Below are 17,476 nucleotides of genomic sequence, written 5' to 3' on the forward strand. Positions count from 1 at the left end.
GCTATGGTGAAAACAAATTATAAAACTCAAGACTCTTCTCTGAGAAAAAAAATGTAGACTGAAAATCATGTAATTTTCCTTGTTCTCAGACCTAACTGAAAGGGAAAATGAAACCAAGAAGTTTGGAAAGAGAGGAAGTAATCTAAAGGGACTTAATATTGTGTTTAAAAGTATTTTGTAGAGGTTCAGACCTCTGCATCGCCTTTCTTGGTGGGGATGAGAGAGTGAAAGAGTCAAAGTACTTATGACCTGGTGAGTGAGTGAAAGCACGTTGTTAGCTGGTTAATTAGCTCATGGGAAAAGTGTCAATAAAATTAAAATTAAATTTGACTCTTTGTGCTCTACCCCGTGCTAGTGATGGAGAACTTTCTGACTCTGAGAGATGCCAGCTTAAAAAGATTGACTGGCCTGGCATCTGACACCTCAACCCTAGGGACCGTGGTAATGAGAGGTTGAAATCATGGGCATTTAGTGAAGCATCTGGCACTTACACGGAATTGAACATGTCCCCGTGGTCAGACGTAGCACTCTTCCCTGCTTGCCTGATGGAGAGAGAAAAGAGTGAACCATTTCCACCTAATATGGGCATATTCTTAGTTTAAAGAAGAATCCTGGGCTGGGGATTTAGCTCAGTGGTTTCGGTGCCTGCCTCACAAGCGCAAGGGCGCGAGTTCAATCCCCGGTACCCCCCCCAAAAGAATCCTCACTGCCAAGATACTAAAATGTGAAAAACCTGCATCTTCGAACAGTTGAACAATGGCAGTGTTAGCATATTAATTGTTGGTCACTTACCCTGTGGAAAGGTCTCCCTAAAGTTATTTTCATTTCACCTCGCTACATACTTCGCAGATTTCATCTTGGTCCCTCTTGTCTGTGTTTTCTTCCTACAGAGAAAAAGCTTCTGGCAGACAGAAGCAGCGGCTCTGTTTGCATCTAAATACAGTGAAATCTTGGTTTTTGAGCATAGTTTGTTCTGGAAATATGCTTGTATCCAAAGCACCTGTATATCAAAATGAATTTCTCCCTAAGATATAATGGAAATTCAGATGATTCGTTCCACAACCCAAAAATATTCACGTGGAAGGATCATAATAATGTAAAACAATGCAAAATATAAAGAAAAAATAAACAAATTAACCTGCGCTTACCTTTGAAAACCTTTGTGTCTAGTGTGAGGGAGACAGGAAAGCTAAGAGTTGTTGTTCGTGAAAGAACTTTCACTATCACAGATGGGAATCATTACTATCTATTGGCTCAGTGGAATCTTTTTCTTTTCATGTAACTTTAAGAAGGAGCCTATCCAATGGCACTTGCTTTGGGCTCTTTTTGAGAATTTTATGGAAATGTGACACTGCATTGTCATTAAACAGTTTCATCACTTGCACTGCTATATCCTTCGGGTGTTGCTTTCCCACAAATTTTTACCCTGTTTCCCACATTTTACCCACCTTCCTAATCTCGTCTGAAGTGAGGGATTCCTCCACCCTTTTTTCTACCTCCTCTGCACATGAGATCTCCTCCATTACCTCTTGCTGTTGGGAGGTGATTACCCACAATCCCACAGGGAGAGAGAAAGAGAGAGAGAGGGAGAGAGAGAAAGAACCACATGTCATTTGGTATCAGTTACAACTCCTACAGCAAGACCTCACTTGTTATTAAGTTCAGCTTATCAGAAATGTTTGGTTGTCTTGCAGAACACCAGCAGAACAAGTTACTCACAATCCAAGGTTATACTGTGCTAGAAGAAGTCCTTCACTGCTGATGAGCTTCCATCTTCTCCTCCATCCAGGGGGAAGCCTCAGTCCTCCTTCCTGGGATTCTTTTGAGGGAGCACTGATGTGTTGTCTCTTTATTGACCAGGAGGGGTTTTTCCTTCTCAGATTGTGGTCCTAGATTTGAAGACTGATGAACAACTAGGAATTCAATAAAGTCTAACCAGCCAGAAAAATCAGCTTTTCTTTTCTTTTTCATTTCCTAATTTTCTTGCCTTTGTCTCCCTCCCTCCCTCCCTCCCTCCCTTCTTTCCTTTTCATCTTTAGATGATAGCCCAGAAAATATACTTTATTTGTTCATGTCCCTGAGTCTTCACAGTTTAGCTGAAATATCTAATCTACTATCATGTAAAACAAAAAAGCAGGATTTTTATCAAGGGAGGGTCCTACAACAGCTGGGATGACCTCTGGTGAGTGTCACCTTCTGTGTGTGGAAGTGCCCTGTGTACCTGGGCAGAGCAGGGTGATCACTGGAGATGCAGCTTATGGGGACTGTAGGGAAAGTACACAGGGGGAGGGCTCCAGATGAGGAGTAAAAGGCTGGGTTGTTTCAGTTTCCTGTCCTAAACAAATAGATGAGGTTTATCTGGGTAGAAAAGTTGGACTGTAGCAGAGGTGCTTTGGTGGAGGGTGCCAGATCCGACTGGGTAATTTTTGGCTTGACATACTTAATGATTAGTGCCACCAGAAGCTCATAGGAATCGAGCACTTTCCATGGGCAAGGCTCTGTGTTGTGGAGCTAGGAACTATCCTGACTCACATGTCAGAAGCTAGAAATGGAAGCTCGGTTAATAAAGGCCACTTTCTCAGGGTCACACATAAGGTTGGAGAAAAGTAAATGATGACAGTGATGGTAGTGGCAATAATCTTTGGGGACACATCTCTTGTAGCGGGGTTTAGGTCTTTAAGAATATCTGAAAGCCCTGGCTGCTGGTTGTGAAGTAAATTTTGGACCAACCTGGAGTCACAACGGCTTTAGAAAACCCACTCTGTGCAGCTTATTGAAGCCTGGAGGAAACAGAATCTTCAGAATGCAGTGTCTGTCCTGGCTTTCTCCTTGTCTGAGTCTCTTATCCAGGGAGCTAAGGAAGAAGAATGGGGGATAATAGAATAGCTTTCTCATGAACGCTCTTAACACTTTAGATTTCACTTTCCATTGCACAGCCTGTCATCAAAATGGATAAATCCTTCCTTTCCATTCATAACCATGGTATATCTTATAATTTAGCAACTGTAAAGATGAGTAAGTACAATTAGCAATGCAGAACAAAAGACAGCGGGCTTATAACTGGTTATAAGTCAATTGAATGTTGTTATTAAGGAGTATAATGATCCTAATTAATATTGTGGTTTCTGGTCTCTCATAAATCAGGTCCTAGCTGAGCTGCTTCACATTTCCAGCACTGTACCATGTCCCGATTCAGGGCCGGTCAGAGCCCTCTTCGTTCCTTCCTGACATTTGTCTTCATGCGGACGTTAGTCAAGGGGTTCTTGTTGCAGGATGGGGGTGATGGGATGTGTTTCCACACCTCTGGTCCTGGACAGCACTTGCCCATCATTCAGGTGGCCCTTGAGGTGAGGCTAAGGAAGCGAGAGGACTCAGTGACTCAGTGGACTTTGGGAGACAGAATGAAGAGAAGCAGAAGGAGACTCTGATCCGAGAGAGCAGCACAACAAAGATGGGCGTGTCAGAGAGCAAACAGAGTATGAGAGGCAGGTTTGGGAGCCAAAAATCATAGTTTGGGGGTTTTGGAATCTAAGGTTTCTGCATAACACTCATGTGCAAATTAATAATCAGCATTGAGCCTTGGGAGGAGGCCTACAGGGTTGCTGGGGCAGATGAAGGAGAAGTGATTAACTGACAGCAAGTGGGGAGCCTAGGATGGTCTGGGCCAGACACATCACTAAAGTGATGAAGAACGTCCCCTTCTGTGGTCGCCTTCACCAGACAAAAGAGCACCTCAGCGTAATGGCCCTAAGGATCTACATTTTGTACCAGCTCTTTTTCTACTATACCGGAAGATGACCCTAAGGAAATCTATACCATTCATTCATTTGCCTTCAGATATTAAGCTTCAGAGGTGATGTAGATTTTTCTGTTACTTTCTAAATATACCCAGCTGCTGGAATGTGTGCCGCATGGGAAAACATATGAGTTAAGATGCATTGGAGCCATCAAAGGCTAGTTGAAAGTATAAAATGGCTCTAACATTTTGTTTTTTAGAACAAAAATGGGCAACTGACTTAGGAGTCTATGAATTGTGTGTTAAGAGATTTAGTAAGCCAGGTACAGTGGCATATACCTGTAATCCCGGTGACTGAGGAGGCTGGCGCTAAAGGATCACAAGTTTGAAGACAGCCTGGGCAACTTAGTAAGAGACTCTGTCTCAAGATAAAAAAAAAAGTTGAGGATGTAGCTCAGTGGTAGTGGGCTTGCCTAGCATGAGTGAGAGCCTGGGTTGCCACAGAGCACGGGGGTGGAGGAGAGGCGCGCGCGCGCACACACACAGACAGACAGACACACACACACACACACACACACACACACACACACACACACACACACACAGAGTTAGTAAAAGCTTTGAGTTCCAAGAGCTTTAAAAATGTGTGAGGGCAGCCTTCCCTCCTCCAGCATCACTGGGTTCTTAATTTCTCTGCTTGCTTCCGCTTCCTTGGAAGAGTCTTTGTCGTTGATCTCTAATGTCAATAATTCCTAAGCTTTGGAGCACTTTGCATGATTACACATTCTGCAATAATTCTGGGAAAGAGACCTGGAAGGAAAGTTAATTTCATTTAGTAGAAGAGGAAACTGAGACTCAGAGAAATTACCCGCTTTACACAGGGACACAATCCCAGCCACAAACCGGAAATCGTAGTCATTGCCACATCCCTTCCCCTGCACCCACATAGCTGTTGTCTCAGTTCAGCCTCCTTCCTTCTCAGTGGGAACATTACAGTAGCCAGATAAATGATGTCTCCACTCCTGTTCTTCTGCCTTTTTAAATTTACACTGCACTAGAGTCATTTTCTCATAACAAGACTTAAATCATATCCACTTTCACCCTTAGAATCTTTAATGTCTCCCCACCACCTTCCAACAATAGCCCAGCATCCTCAAGACCTTTGCTAATCTGTCCCAGATGGGGTACCTTTTGTATGCCAGCAACCCCGGACTCATCATTAGCCAGATACGCCTTCTACCTTCTCCTCCCTCCATGTGCTTTCTGCTCCTTTGGCATGGAACATATTTCCTTCTTTCACAAGTTATTTAAGCCCTGCACATCCTATAAGTCTCAGTTCCAAAGCCGTCTCTTCCATGAAGTCTTTTTCTACTGCAAAGGTCAAACTCAGCAACCCCTTTCTTCTCTATGGCTGTCCACCCTTGCGGGGCTTGTTATACTCTATTTGTAGTATTCAGGCTCACACCACCCTACACTTTCATTCTTTGAGAGCTGTTAGGAATTCTGCTTCACTCTTCATTTACACTCAGTGCAATACTCAGTAAATAATTAATGAATAAGTGTGTTGGTTAAAAATGCCAATGTTTCATGAAAGTTAAGCAAGGACAAGTATTTAGTGCTGGGCTTGTAGAGAAACAGACCATTTTAGTCTTTATAGAACACTATTCGTTACGTTGCTTTTGTCCTACAGGCATCTTCTCACCTGGCTTACATAGAAATTATGTATGGAGCAATTATTAAAAATATCAGTTGTTGCCTGTGATGCCAGAGCTGCTCCAGGCCAATGTATTTAGCAGATTGTACAGTGATTTTTCTTCTAAACTATGCTTAGGAGCTGCTTAGAGCAGAATACCTTGGTTCTTTAAAAATGTTTTGATTCATAAAGTGAGTCAAGTTGGTTGAAGATGGGCTAACATCATACATGAGACCGAAGTTGTGATTTTTGGATTATTTCTCTTAGTTACACATTTATGACACTTACAAATGGGTTCAGGAGTGTTTTGTGTCCCAGCAGGAAAGCATATTAGCAGCTTCCAGACAGGGGCTCCTGGATAGTTTGATTTCAGTCTGCTTCCTGTTTGGGCCTTTATATATTATGTGATAAGCGATCTCTCTGATTTCCTGTTTCTTGTTGGCCTATCACGTTTGTACATCCCATTTTATCTTCAGACTGTCTTCTAACTGCTTATTTGACGAACATACCTTTTTTTCTCACTGTGGTTTCCTATTTCTGCCTTTTCACTTTCTTACATTGCTGTCCAGGTCCTGACACCAAAACAAGGTATAGTCTTCTGTTTAACACCTCAGCTTAGTGTGTTCTGAGCACTATCTGCTGGACAAATTGCTCAATAAATTAAACATTCCTCTTCAGAAGTACAGAAAGGGCATGTATCTGTGGGTGCTTTGTTACTTATCAGGGTACTAGAATTATAAATTAAACTTTCCTACAACTGAAAATCATATCTATCTGTCTTTATATATCTTGCTTTCATAAACTTTGTGTGAATGACGATGAAGTATTCTTTGCCCTATGAAAGGCACAAAATAACATTAAGAGCCAAAGTGATATAGGGGAAGAGATGTAACTCCCAAACCTACTAGATATCTGAAACACGCCTTTGTGTTCTCGAAAATCAAAGAATGAATTCTAGGAACAATGGAGGTTAAGAGTAGGAAAATTTATTGAGCGAAGGGAGCTTCTAAGAGAGACAGAAGAGGGACCAGAAAGTGGGTTTCCCACCCACCCCACTTTTCAAAGGTGTTTTATACAGCAAAACCATGAGGGGAGGTGGGTATAAAGTAGGACAAAACTATAAGACCCATTGGAAATTTACAAGGTGAGCATGAGGTGGGGCAAAACCAATACGATTATAAGTACAGTCACCCAGGTAATAATATTGATTAAATGGGGATGCAATAGGAAAAGGAGTCACCTACAAGGAATTTCCCATTTAAAATATCAATCACTGCTCTCGCTAGGGGAAGTGGTGCCTTTTCTTTTTATAATGCTAACCAGTGAATCTGCCTCAACTGTTCTCCGTGTTGGCTCCTTGCTGTGTTGGAAGGGCTGGCACTAGCCCTGTCTAACTGCCTACAAGATATCTAATTAGCATATCTATCTACAATAATAACTTCTTTTTATATCAGTATTGCCATGAGCATTAGCACTAGTACTACACTTCTACTATTCTTTTCTGGGCGGGTACTGGGGATTGAACTCGGGACCTTGTGCTTGCAAAGCAGGTGGTGGAACCACTGACCTAAATCTATTCTAAATGCCTCTGTCCTACTCGCCCTTTCTAGTGGCTTACAGTGGTTGGCCCCAGCATCTTCTCCTCTAGTTGCTGCCTCCTGCATCTCCTTTCCATCTCCTGTGCCCAGGTAACCTTCTCTTACTCCTTGGTTTCTCACAGTTCTTACACTAGTTTGAGAGATCCATCATGCTCCTGTTCCTTATTTTGAGGAATCCCAATGTTGAGCTATTTGGAGGGAGTCAGCAATCTCTGCTACTCTTGCACGTTGTCAGGATTTAAAGTCGTGATTTGCCATGTGGTTTTAAAAATGAAGAAGTGGGGAGTCTACACAGGAGGGGAACTGGTACTTACTGCACCCCTCTTTCCGGTGAGCTGGGGCCCTGACCCCATGGCAACGCTGGTGATGAGAGCCCGCCCCTCCCTCAATCTGTTAGGAAGGGCGAGTCCTAACTACAGTTCTCCTGAGGAAGGTGACACCTCCTTTTCTTACCCCTGAGGAAGCTGGAACTCTGAGAGATCAGGTTGTTGGTTCAAAGACACAGCAGAGAGGCATGACAGATGGGTGTGGGGCACACTAGGCCTGTGCCTTCTCTTGTTTCTTGGAGTGCAATGAATATGCCATGCTATGCCCATGGCACCCGAGGAGTTGGTGACACCCCTGCCACAGGAAACCTGACTTTGGCAAATCCTCTGCTCCTCTGTGAGAAGCTCTGCTTGCCTTCCCTGTTCTCATCTTAGCTGTGTGCAGAGATATCAACCAGTCCTTGCAATGCGCTCTGAAAGCTACTGAGTGGAAAAACACCAACGAGAACTTAGGAAAACAGCAGAGAGAAGAGACAAGCACTCTATTTATCACTCTTGACTTCGTTACAAAAGATCTGCAAAGCTCACAAAAAACCCTGCAAATTACGCTATGGTTAGTAAAACAGTAAATTAAGCCTCTCTGGCTCTACCTGCAGTGTCCTAGTGGGACTCACAGCGCCCTTTCTGTGTTTTATTGTAGGGCCCAGTACAAAGGGTTTTCACCTTAGCATAATTAACTTTTTATCATTAAAATTCTGAAAAATTGAATTGTGTTGGACACCGGTCACCATAATGAGGATTTAATGGCGACGTATTACAATGCAAGCTAGCTTTGAATGTGTGTGTGGAAGGCATCACGTTGTTACTGACCTATGCAAATTTCCATCTCAGTGGCCCTTATCCTTCCCCACTGTGGCATCCAGGCCCCCTCCCCACTTGCCTCTCATCTCCTTAAACAATGATTCCCTCATTTTCATATTAATTGCATCACTTAACTGAGATAATGCTCCCTCTGAAATGAGCAAAGGGATGAATCACCGAAACGGGCCATTATTCTTTTTGCTTAACCAATTTCACAGGCCCCGCACAAAGCACTGCCTTCATTTGGCTTCCTATAATTGCTTATCATTAGGCCCAGCCGCCCCACGAAGTACCTTTTTATTTATTTAAGTCTAGTCTCTGATGGATGGAAAATGAGTCACTTGCATATCTGAGGAGCCCAGACTGTTCTGTGACCAGGCAAGGGGGTGGCAGACTCCCTGGAGAGCTTTGAAGACAGAATATCAAGGAGAGGGAAAAAGGGGAGCTTGGCTCACACTTTCCCCTTTCCCACGGAGATTCCAGGGACAGCCACTGCCCCAGGTTGCCTAAGGCACCCAGCTGCAGCCCCACAGCCTTGTCATACAGCCCTCACAGTGATGGAGATGGTGATGGCAGCTCCACATTCATTTCAGGGTGGTTGAGGGATCTCAGGCTCTCTCTTCATCTGGACTGCAGCATCCCACCTGTGGGCAGGAGGCTGGGCAGGCAAGAGCTTGGACTTGGACCTGGAGTTAATATTCTGGACGCATTTGCATGAGATGGCTCGAGAAACATTGTATAAACTGTTCTCTCTCTCTCTCTCTCTCTGTCTCCCATAGAATAGCAAACAAGAGTGAGAGACAGAATCCCACATTTTGAAGGGAAATTATGCTGTTATCAGCCACAGCTACACTCTGACAGGCATCAAGGAGAAAGGCTCCTACACTGCAGGAAGGAGAAGCTCCTATTAGCCCATCAGGAGACCCAGCCTGATGCTTTCCCGGGTTTACTGGAGCACACCGTGTGCTGTGTGCCTTTGTCCCTGCAGATAAGTGGGCCTGTCACCAAGCTAGCTATCACAATCCCCTCTGTCATAATATTGTTCCTCAGAGTCTCTGCTGCAGCTCACACTACTTTCCTTTTCATTGGCTGCTGTAATTTTACCTTCGCCTTTCATCCACCTGATGCTCAGCCCTCATGGAGGGCTTCTCAGCTTAGCAGTGTTCCCCACTTCCCTGGTCACCCATCAGAAGCCTAATGGATACAAACACCTCTGAGAAGAAAGGACAGTTTCCTCTTGTGTGTTTGTGATGCTCCTGAGATGGCAGATAGGATCAGACATCCAGGAGAGGGCTGGGGATTTAGCTCAGTGGTTCTGCTGCCTGCCTTGCAAGTGCAAGGGCCTGAGCTCGATCCCTGGTACCAAAAAAGAAATCCAGGACACACGTCTCCCTCTTTAACACAGAAGGGAGACAACTTCGGTAGTACATGAAAGACATTCCACTCTGGGCGAAGTTAGTGCAGGGTGGTAGCTATCAAAATGTGCATGGTTCCCCAATATATAAATTGCTTAAAGAGCAAAATAAAAGAAAGGTGGTAGGAAACAGGGCGATGGGAGCAAAGAATGGGAGGAGAGGAGATAAGAAAGATCAAGATGCAATGTGTATGTACCATTTCCTCAAGATGATGACATTCATTATTTATCACAACATATACTAATAAAACAAGCTTAAAAATTTAGCCCTGGAGCCAGGGCAGCATCTGTAAGCTAGAAACATCAATTCTCAAACCAGCTCAGACCTCAGTCAGAGAATCTGAGGGGGGACTGCAGACATCTGGACTTTCCCAACCCCTCTGGTGACCCCAGTGCTCAGCAGATTCAGGAACAGTGGACTAGGGCATCATGTGTTGGTTTGGCTGCATTGTTTCTTCATTGAGCTCTCATATGCAGGATCTGGCTGCGTGCATGCCATGGTTTGGGACGATTACCTGGAGAAGGCAAATCTTGTGGAATTATGCACATTTTTCAGGCAAGAAGGGCAAGTTTTCAGGGCTGCACGATTTACTCAAGTTCCCCAACCTGTTGGAGCTAGAAATTGCACTCTTATCTCACAGCCACTCTATCTCTGTGTGTGAAGACAGAGATGACTGCTCCAGGGAGAAAAAAACTGCACAGTAATAGAACGTGAAAAAGAGGAGGGCTTCATAATCCTCCACCTATCTTCTGCACTATCAAAGAGAAAGGCAGGCCTCTGTGTCAGTGTTCTTCCCCTGGATAGGTGGCCGCAGTGGAACTGGGCCTATTCATGCAGCTGACTAGAAAGGCCACTGAAGTTGGCTTCCACATCTGCACCAGTCCGGCAACCTCCCTCCAGGGGTGTTTGTGGGGACTGGTGTGACCTTAGGAGGCATGGCTAATGATTTTTGTATTTGCACTTACCAGTTACAGATGTACTTCTAATAAATACAAAAATATAAATTAATTAATTAATGCATGTTATGGACTGAATATTTGTGTCTTCTAAAATCCACATGTTGAAACTCTAAATGCCAGGCTGAAGGTATTTGGAGGTGGAAGGGGTTTAGAGGTATTTACATTCAGAAGAAGTCATAAAGGTGTTACCCCTGTGATGGGATTTCAGCCCTAATCCAAAGAACAAAAAAGACAAAAAAAAGTCTTCCTCATGTGAGGACACAAGAAGTCGTCAGTCTTCAAGCACCTTGTTCTTAGACTTCCAGTCTCCAGAACTGCAAGAAGCAAATGTCTGTTGGTAAAGCCCCTGGCCTGCTGCATTTTGTTACACTAGCCTGAGCTAACACATACATGAGTCAATAGTTTCTCTCCTGTTTGGCAACTGACCTTTGTGACTGCATCATACTGGCCAGGGGACAGAAAGTATGAGTGATACCATTTTTCCTGTCCAGGGTCTACTAAAACCTCTCTTGGCTTTAAGAGTTCTTGCTGCCATACTATTTTTTTTTTTCTTTTTTGGTACTGGCAATCAAACCCGGGTCCTTGTGCTTACAAGGGAGGCAGTGGCACCACTGAGGTAAATCCCTGGCTCTACTGTACTTCTGATCCCTCTAACAAACATGACTTTAGCTTCTGATTAAATGACATCAATAATAGGAAACTTTTTACTTTCTAAGGCAAACTTCTTCATGTAAATGGTGAAACATTTTAGAGAAGATAAATCACTATAATCTCAGTAGCTCAGGTCACATGCAGTATTTAGTAGAAGCCCAACAAATCTCTGCAGACTACATGATTGTAAAGTATATTAACTCCAATACCTGAATTGAATAGTTGATTGGAATTCATTTCTAATGATATAGAAATAGAGGAGCAGGAATTTTAAGTGACTGTACCAAGGGACTTCAAGTACAGTCAGCAAGAATTTCTTCAGCCAGAATCCTACTCCTTTGATCCCTCAATTTTCCACAGTGGTATTTCTTTCTTAATGTGAAAAAATTTTCTCCCTGTAGCATTTAAAATATAACAGAGAATGAAAGAGAAAAAATGAAACCAAATAGAGAATAATAAAGTTCCTTTGGGTTAGTCCTGATCTGAAGAGCCATAGATTTCAGAAATCAGAGGATGGATGTGGATTGCAGTCTGTCTTAATTACTTTTCTTGTTGCCAAGACAAAATACTTGACTGCCAAAGTTACGGGAGGAAAGGTATATTTAGCTCACAGTTTGTAGAGGTTTCAGTCCATAATTGGCTGGCTCCAAGGCAGGGTGGCATCACAGAGGAGAAATAGTTCATGGAAGGCAGAAGGGAGCAAAGCAACATGGGAGAAGATAAGCCTCTTTCTGTCTCTTATATTGTGTGCTGGTAACTGGGATTAGGGCAATGCCAAATCAATCAGTGGACTGATTTAGTAATCACCCACCCTTAATCCTAGCATTGCACCATGAATCAATCATGCACTCTAGATAGAGCCACTTCTGAAGAAGCCCCACCTATGACTGCACGAGGCCTTGTGGGGACATCTAGACACAAGCCATAATATGGTCTTATCATAAGCTTCCGATATGCTGTAGACTGAATAGGCCTGAGCAGGACTCAGAGTGGCTGACGAGCAGGGACAAGTGAATTTAAGACATTAGCCAGGGCAATAAGAACACAGTGAGTATGAACAGGAAGGGCTAAAGGGCAGTGTTGGAGAACAAAGTTGAGGGCAAGGTGAGTCCGATCATGGAGGACGATTTTGAAAGACAAGATAAAGGACAAAAGAGAGTTATTATAAGACCTTGAGTTTGGGACCAGCAAAATAAAATAGTGCTTTACAAAAGACAATGAATTGATACTTGGCATGGATTAAAGCAGGATAGGCTAGAAACTCTTATTATACCTATTGTTCTTCCAAAGCAGCATGTTTTAGAATTTTCAGCAGTGCTCCTTTCTCCAGCCATGCTCTATAAAAGGCAGACAGGCGAATAGGGATGGGCCTCCCTGGTGCTCCTAAACCACACCACAGTAACTTACCACTCTGGATCTCAGTTTACTTGTATTTAAACAAGAATTAACTCATTCTACAAACTACCACTCTGTATAGGGTGCAACTAATTTTTTGTTATTAGATCATATTTAACTTGGCATAGGTGGAGTTAGGAACTACTGAGGATTTTAAATTTACCATTGACACGATGAAAGCTGTAGTTTAAGAGAAATTGTAGCGTGGTGGAACAAATATTTTTTGTTACTATGAACAACCTGTTATTAAAATAAACAGGTTGACTCTAAAGCTGATGTATGTTATAAAAATTAAACTGGTAGACAGCTGAGTTTAGAATAATGATACTGAAGAAAAACTATCCTTTACAATTCCGGAGTACCTTATAATTTATATTAGCTTGTGTGGGCTAAATTGCTGCAAGAAAGGAGCTAAAAAGGGAGTAGTTCAGGCATAATGGAATTTTGTTTCTTTCTTACCTAAGAATCCAGCAGGGATATTCCAGCTTTGCAGAGGTAGCTGGTGATTTCTGCTCTATGCGGTCTTTTAGGAACTCTGGGTGGAAGCGACTCTGCCATCTTCAACGCATAGCTTCCAAGGCTATCTTAATTATCATTATTGGACTCTGGCTACATGAAGGATAATATGGAGGACTCTGGGCATTTTTATAGGCTAGGTCTTGATGTGGTACATATTGTGTTTACTCATAATTCATTGGCTCAAACGCAGGGACATGGCCATGCTGAATTACAAGGATAAAATCAGATTAACTCTGCATTCAGAAAGAAAGAAAGAGAGAAAGAATAGGTCCTAGTAGACAGCTGGAGTTCTTTTCACAGAATATCTAAAAGATATTTTAGTCTCTGTTTTACTGATGAAGGCAGTGATACTCTGGTTAGGTGGATTTAGAAAACATTGGCTACCAATGCATGGATCTAAGAAAGATTCAAGGTCATTTAATTTTTTTCCTATTTATACTCCAGCAAAAACTTTTAATTATTCCTAAAGCCAAGGATTTAGAGAACATCTATAATGTGCTCCGTTCTTTACCTGGGCTGTACATTTAGAATTTGGTAATTATCATACTTTTGCAGGCTTCCTAATTGAGAGTGATTTTTGTCTATTTCCAAGGGAGAAGAAGCTCCTTTTACTTTTGATCTCCCTACAGTATTTGAAATCTATATTCATATACCTTATTTCCAAAGGTATATTCATATACCTATATCCATATACCTTATTTCCAACATCACATGTTATAAAACCCTTACAAATTCTCAGGACTATAAACTTCTCCAGAGTGGGAAGGCACTAACATTTCTGACTAATTTGTAAAATTCTTGTAACACCTTGCACCGTTTTTTTCATTGTTTAGGTATACAATACAGTTACATTGATCATTAGGTTTTTTACCTTTACATGATGTATCTTGGTTCTTATTTTTCCCCATTCCCTTGCCCTCCCTTCAATCCCTCCACCCTTCCCTATTTACAAAGACATTGTTTCCATGTTTTTCCTTTACTCATATTTTTTTCTTTTCTTTTCTTTCCTTTCCCTATCCCTCCCACGTCCCCTACCCCTTTAAATGTTTTCTTCCTATTTCACATTATCAATTTTACATTTGATCCTTATTTACACTTTTAATCTTTCACACCAGAGGCACTATTTGGTATTTACATGTGTATCTTATTTATTTTACTTAAGAGTATGTCCTCAATGTGTGTCCACTTAGCTGTACATGTCTCTAGTTTTTCATTCTTTGTGACTGAGTAGTACTCCATTTTATTAAAAAAAAGCCCACATCATCTTTATCCAGTCTCCAGTTGATGGGGAATTGAACTGTTTCCAAGTTTTAGCTATTACAAAATGTGCCACTATAAATATGAGTGCACAACTATCACTGTGGTATGATTCTTTTCATTCTTTTGGGAAGATACCCAGAAGAGGGACAGCTGGGTCAAATGGGACTTTTAATCCTAGTTGTTTGAGACATCTCCATACTGATTTCCATAGCGTTGCACCAGTCTGCACTCCCACCAACAATAAAGAAGGTTTCCTTCCCCTCCAGCATTTGTTATTGATTGATTTCATGATAGCAGCCATTCTTTCTGGGGTGAGGTAGAATCTCAGTGTTGTTTTCATCTGCATCTCTCAAATGATCAGTGATGTGGAACATTTTTTCATACATTTATTTGTCTCTTTTTCTTGTTTGTCTCAGAAATGTCTGTTCATTTGCAAGCACCCATTTTTGAATTGGGTCTTTATATTTTGGGGGTCTGATTTTTTGGTTTTTTTTATATTCTAGATAGTGGACCTATGTCTGAGGAACAACTGGTAATTTTTTTTTCCCATGTTGTAGGTTGTCTCTTAGCTCTGTCGGTGTTTTATCTTGCAGTGCAGAAGCTTTTTAAAAAGATGAGATCCCAGTTGTTGATTCTTTGTGCTAGTTCCCATGCTACCCTGATTTGTTCTTAAAGTCTTTTCCTATGCCAATGTCTTTAAGAGTTCTATTTAACTTATCTTCTAGCAAGTTTAGTGTTTAATATTTAGATCTTTAATCAACTTGGATTTCAGTTTAGTGCATGGTGAAAGATAGGGGTCTAGTTTTAATTTTTGGCAGGTTGAAACACAGTTTTTCCAGCGCCAGTTATTAAAGAGGCTATCTTTCCTCCAGTGAGGGTGTTTGGCTCCTTTGTCAAGGATGAGGTAGCTGAGTATGTCTGGTGTTGTTTCTGAATCTTCTAATCTGTTCCACTGATTCTTGGGTCTGTTTCTTTGCCAGTACCATGCTATTTTTATCATAGTGACTTCATAATATAATTTCAAATTGGGGATTATGATACCTCTGCTATGTCTCTGTTGCCTAGAATTGGTTTTGCTATTCTAGGTCTCTTCTGGTTCCAAATGAATTTTTGGATTGTTTTCTTTAGTTCTGTGAAATATACTGTTGGGGTTTCATCAGGATCATATTGAATCTGTACAGCAGTTTTGCAAGTATGGCCATTTTCACTATATTGGTTTTTCCTACCGAGGAACAAGGGAAGTCTTTCCATTTCCTTATATCCTCTTCTATGTCTTTTTTCAGAGTGGTGTAGTTCTCAGTGTAGAAATGTTTTGCTTCCTTCATTAGATTGATTCCTAGATATTTCATTTCTTTGGATGTTATCATGAAAGAGATAGTTTCCCTAATTTCTCTCTAAGCGAGACTATTATTTATGTACAAGAAGGCTATTGATTTTTGAGTGTTGAGCTTTTATCCAGCTACTACTGAAACTGTCAATTAAGTCTAGAAATCTTTTGGTGATATATTTTGGGTCTTCTATGTGAGGTATCATATTGTCAGACAATAATGACAGTTTAACTTCGTCATTTCCTGCCTTTATTCCTTTTTTTTTTCTTTCTCTTGTCTAATTGCTGATGCATGAGGGGTTTTGACTCCGTGAATTCTACTGTTAGTTCTTTAATGTTAACAAGTTTATTTAGCCACGTATGTCATGGTGTCCTACTAAAAAAAAATTGATCAGTCAGTGTGTGTGTGTGTGTGTGTGTGTGTGTCTGTGTGTGTGAGTGTGTGTGTGTGTGTGTGTGTGTAAGTGAAGGTGAGAAACTAGAAGTTAACTTCTTGTGGCCTTATTTTAAAACTCCATGCTAGATATTATAAGAATTCTATAAAACTTCAAGAAATTTCATTCCTTCTCCCCTTGGGAAGTAAATAGGGTTATGAACATTTAGGGCTTTTCAACCTTGCTCTTTTGCAAGATAGGTGGGGTAAAGAAAAGGAGATAATGAAAGAAATACAAAATTTCATGGATATATTCAATAATTATTAGGATAATTCATCAGTATTTTCAGTTTTACCAGGATACTAAACTTTTTTTGCTATCAAGAACCATTTACAATATTGTGTATGAGGCAGGTGCCATAGACTGAATATGTCTTGTAAATTCATATGCTGAAGTCATCCTATCCTCAACATTTTGATATTTAGAGATGAGGGCTCTCTTTATGATGATGTCATAAAGGTGGAGCCCTCATGAATGCAGCCCCCTCATAAAAGTCCAAGGAAACTTCTTTACCCCTCAGCCATGTGAGAACACATGAGAATGGCCTCAAGAGAATGGCCTTCTGTGAAACAGGAAGCACCCTCACTAGACACCAAATCTCCCAGGCCTTGCTTTGGGAATTCCAGCTTCCAAACCATGACAAAGAAGTCACTTTTTGTTGTCTGTTTGTTTATTTTAAGCTACTCAGTCTTACTAGTTTTTTATAGCAGCCCAAACTTGAGGAGGCTGCCCTGGAACTGGGTGATGACAGAGGCAACTAGAGTCTGAAGTACATGCTGGGAAAAGCTTGTACTGCTTTGAAGAGATTTAGGGACAATTCTGGTGAGGGTTCATGAATGGAGAAGAGCTGTAGTGAAAGCCTCAGTTTTCTCAGCAAATATTTATGAATGCCTGAGCAAAATGTGGGGAGGAATATGGATGGCTAAGGCCACTGAGTAGTGAGGTCTCACTGGAAATGAAAAGCATTTTATTGGACATGGAGGAAGGGGCATTTTTACTAAAATTGGCAAAGAATTTGGCTGAACTATGTTTATGGCTTAGTGTTTTGTGGGAGTAGAATTGTGAGCAATGAAATTGTATATTTAGCTACAGCTGTTTAGCTAAGCAAACTTTTGAAGCAATGGTCTCATTCCTCTTGACTCCTTATAATAAAATGTGAGAAGAGAGAAATAATTAAAAGAGAAGCAAAACTTAAAGATTTGAAAAATTCCCAGTCTATACTCATTGGAAAGAATGAGAAAACCTATTGAACTGAGTTCAATCCCCGGTACAAAAAAAAAAAAAAAAAAAAAAAAAAAAAAAAAAAAAAAAAAAAAAAAAAAAAAAAAAAAAAATATGAAAAGTGTATTTAGATGACAGTTT

At 41.3% G+C, this 17,476-nt stretch overlaps 1 long non-coding RNA gene across 1 annotated transcript; it reads right to left on the minus strand.

The window, feature by feature from the left end:
• Positions 1 to 954: 954 nt before the first annotated feature.
• LOC104874667 lies at positions 955 to 1,885 on the minus strand. The gene is made up of 3 exons (XR_783829.1): positions 1,720 to 1,885; positions 1,449 to 1,532; positions 955 to 1,000 (listed from the first exon to the last, which is right to left on the minus strand). It is a non-coding gene; the product is annotated as an uncharacterized LOC104874667 (long non-coding RNA).
• Positions 1,886 to 17,476: the final 15,591 nt, after the last annotated feature.

Source organism: Fukomys damarensis, unplaced genomic scaffold (assembly GCF_012274545.1).
Source record: "Fukomys damarensis isolate Sample0158 unplaced genomic scaffold, DMR_v1.0_HiC HiC_scaffold_35, whole genome shotgun sequence".
NCBI classification, from domain to species: domain Eukaryota; kingdom Metazoa; phylum Chordata; class Mammalia; order Rodentia; family Bathyergidae; genus Fukomys; species Fukomys damarensis.